Raw genomic sequence first — 4,339 nt, forward strand, 5'->3', positions numbered from 1 at the left:
AAAAAACACTTGTATATAATTTTGCTTACGCTCCAACAGTCGCAATGACCGAGTGAGCAAAGCACCGGCGCTCTATTCCAGAGATCCGGGGTCCATTCCTCAGGCAGCGGATTTTTTTCTTGTTTTAAATATAATTTGTTTAGAAATTTATACTATTAATTTTTTCTTTTTATAAATAATTCTTTTTCTTTATCTAATTAAATCTAAATTTGTTTAATTTCAGTTAATTTTCAGAAATTTAATTTCTAAATCATAAAACCAATATGCTAAGACGTTAGCAGAACTTTCAATTAGTTTTTCGAAAGGCAGAAAAGACTTTTCAAGGTAGTTGCCAGAATTAATGATTGTTTTACGAAAGGCTTTTGTCTTTCGGGGGACTATGGGGAGTTGAAACACAGTTGCCAGAATGTCCCTGTAAACAAAATCTCTCAAACTAACTTGCCTACTGCCTTTCAATTGTCTCAAAACAGACTTTCAACTATTTTAGCCAGAATCGCCCAGTAAGATTGAGATTAAGGAAAAGATAAAGATGAAGGGAAAGATAGAGATAGTATAAAGATAAAGATAATGATAAGGGTGGAGATAAAGATAAATATTAACATTAAAATGCTGATGCATATTGAGGTTAAGACGGAGTTTCACTTCTTCCGCGCAAAGATCTACACGCGCTCTGTTTTTGCTTCTCCTGTAAAATTTCAAAATGTTCATTCAGAGAGCCAACAAAATTTTCATAACACAGGAGTCTAACTTTTTTCAAGTTGCACACAAATAAGTTTGCATTATAAAATTATTTAGAAAACAATATGCAATTCTTCATTAATTTCCCTACAAACATTTGAAAACTTTTGCTTTGCCGTTCCTTTAATGTTGTTCTGTTTTATCAAAACACCCCAGCCTAGTTGCGGCGCGTCAACCAAGCCACACAATAATAATAGAAAAACCACCTAACAAATATATATGTATGCATATGTATGAGTGACAGCTAGCGCCTTTTCGGAGCAGAAAACTTTTACAGTTCTGTGGAGGTTGCGTGCAGCCACCAACACGATTCGCGTGTCAGGTGCACGTTGGTGTGCTGTAACGCACTTCCGATTACAACAAACCACCTACCGCTCTTTGCTGAGCTGCATATTTAGGTACTTGCCACACGTCTGCTCCTGTTGGTATGTATGTATGTATGTAGTAACTGCTGGCACTGGAGGTTGCCGAATGCCACTGCCATGCAATTTTTCATGAGCAGAACCCACAAGCGCACTTTGTGCAAAAACTTTTCACAAACTGCGGATGTTTGTGATTAGTGTGCGTGAAGTTTTGCAAAGCGATTTGAGTTGCCAACAAGCAGCTGGCTGACTTGTGGCTGACTGGCTGGCTGGGTAGTAGTACCTCCTACACCTTCAAATATTTACGAGTACCAATGTAACAACGCGCGTACATATATTGCACCTATTGCTATCTCATGCTGGCGTTAACAATACTTGGTGGCACTTGGAAATCGGCATAGCACATTTAGACATGTGTTGCGTTAAGAAGTTCCATCCTTGTCCTGCGGCTAGTAACACACTTGTTCTAGTCACTTTACGTAACACGCATGGATTAGAGAAAATTTTCACTTTAACTTGTGCATATGTACATATCTACATGTGCACATACAAACGAGCAACAACTAACAACTTGACTGCAGCAACTCTGGCGTTTTTCGTTTTTGTTTGCTTATCGTGGCGGCTAAAGTTGATGAGTAAGCTGTGAAAGTAATTTAACTTGACTTGATTAGAAGACACTGCCGATGCGAGGCGCTGGAAATTTGCCAACTTCTTCTGTAGGTGGCATGATTGACTTGTGCGCTTGCCGCTTGATTGAATGACAGATTTATTTATATGTACATATATACATTAGAGTGGTACAATTTTTGTGTGAGGGAAAAAAATTTCATCCAAAAAAATGTGGCACCCCCTTAAGCCCTGTATGCAGCTCTCAAGAAAACGGTCCAGAAAAAATTGCCATTATTTCGTGTGTGTGTCCAAGGAATTTTGACATTTTTGATACTTCACAGCCTGTTGCCTCACTCTTTCCTCAAGAAATAATGGAACGGGCATATATTTCTGTTGCAAACCTGGGTTGCCTTGTGCTCTTTTTTTCACAAAAAACTTTAGAAAACCGTAGTAGAAAGCGTACTAAATTTCTGAAGAACTGCGTACTGCCTTAAGAAAATTTGACTCAAGAAAATTTCTTAGCCATTTCTTGTACGTCATTTTATATGGAGTTTTTGCTTTTCTTAAGAGCTGGATACTAAGCTTTAGTCTGTTTTTTGTGATATTTGTAATATCTATACCAACTTTCGGTTTTCTACTGCAATCAATACAGGGTGCTCAATGACCTTTAAATGCGCTACTGGATCGCTGTGAAACTGACAAAAATATTGGTAATTTTTTATAAAAAGCTACTGTTGCCATGACAACTGAAGCTGGTGATATTTTTTTAGATAATTTATATTTGAAGAGTTCTTAGGTTACTTAACCAATTGTTTGATTAATACATATATGTACACAATACTTCTAGAGAAAAATATGAGCATAATGAGCATCCTGTAAATTTATACTTGGAAGCGTAAGGTTTGGTACCAGCAACTCTTGGAAAGAGGAAAAATTTGTGAAGGTGCCGCAAACCCTATCTTGGAAATTTTTTTTTGGACCACTCTAATATACATACATACATATAGTACTTATATTGATCGAAAATATAAATTTAAGCGCTCTCAGCGTAACATATCAGCACTTTTGAGCTCACGAAGTGAAGACATCATCAAGTTGTGGTTAGCGGTTTCACATTTGTACATATACATGCGCACTTACATACTTACTTCCTAGCTGCTGGTATGTTCACTTTAACCCTTGAATAATATGAGCTGCAGTTTTAGTTGGTACCACGTGAATAAATATTTGACAGCCATTTACTGACAGCTTTTAGTGCTGGCTTTGACGAGAAAGCAGCAGATAGACAAACAAAGAATTTTTAAACGAAAAATAGAGCGCGCATGGGAAACCCTAACCAAACTTAGCAATCCGGAACACTGCGTTGGTGGAAACTGCTGGTAATTTCTAGCACGCTGTAGAAATATTTGTACTATTAACTATTTCTCTACTTTTTGTCTTTCTGGAAACAAAAACGAAAGAAAAAAAAAACCAAACACAAACTTTAAAAAGAAAACAAGTGAATTTTATGTAGAACGCTACCTACATATTTATACCCAACACACAATAATATCTTCTCTTCTAATCTTATCTTATTTTCAAATTTTCATTTGTGAGAGAGAAAGCAAAAAAGCGAAAGAGAGGCAAAGGCAAAGCAAAATAAAAAATGTCAAAGGCAATTCTATTCTATTAAAGGTCTTTCAACTCACCACAGTCTTTCGATAGACAAAAGTCTTTCATAAGACTATTGTAAAGTTTGGCAACTATTTATCTTCAAAGCTCCTTTCTGTTTCTCGAAAACTAACTGAAAGATCTGATAACGAGTAAGTTTTAGCGTTATTCTGTTGTTCCGTTTCTTAGCAATAACTTTTCTAAAAATTACCAACCAAGAACCCAAAATTAAAAGAAAATTAAATTAAGTAAAGCAATACATTCAAAAAAAATAATTAAATAGAAAAAAGTAAATAAATAAAATAAGTCTCTAAAAATTAAATAAAATAAAATAAAAAAACACTTAACTAAAAAGAAAATTAAATAAAAAAAATATGTATTAAAAACGGAAAGGATTAAATCAAAAAAAGAATATTAAATTAAGAACAGAAAAATTAATCTAATGGCCTTATTCATAAAAAATAAAGTAGGTTTAAAGAGCTTTATAAAATGACGTTTTCATACATTCTCCAGTTTATAAACCTTTTTATTTTGTATGAATAAGGCCATAAAAAAAGAAAAATGAAAAAATTAAAATAAGTTCCTAAAAATTTTACAAAATAAAAATGTTTTCAAAACAATAAAATCATAATTATAAAAAAAAATTGAACTAAAAAAATATATAATTGAATGTGAAATCAAAAAACAATATGAATAACGAAATAATGAAAATAAGTTGCCTAAAAGCTAAATGAAATTAAATTTTTTTTCTCTTTAAAATATTATGATCTAAAACTAAAAGGAAAAAAAACAAAGAAAATAAAAAAATTAAACGAGTTTATAAAAATTTAATTGAATTAAAAAAAATATTTGTTTCTTCATTTAAAAACAATAAAACCTAAAAATTAACATAAAAATTAATTGAAAACATTAAACAAGAAAATAGGTTTCTAAAAATTAAATTAAATTAAAAAACATGTTTTTCCTTGTAAAATAGTAAA

This window comes from Rhagoletis pomonella, unplaced genomic scaffold (genome assembly GCF_013731165.1).
Source record: "Rhagoletis pomonella isolate Grant_MI unplaced genomic scaffold, Rhpom_1.0 Rhpom_scaffold_00002, whole genome shotgun sequence".
Taxonomy (NCBI): domain Eukaryota; kingdom Metazoa; phylum Arthropoda; class Insecta; order Diptera; family Tephritidae; genus Rhagoletis; species Rhagoletis pomonella.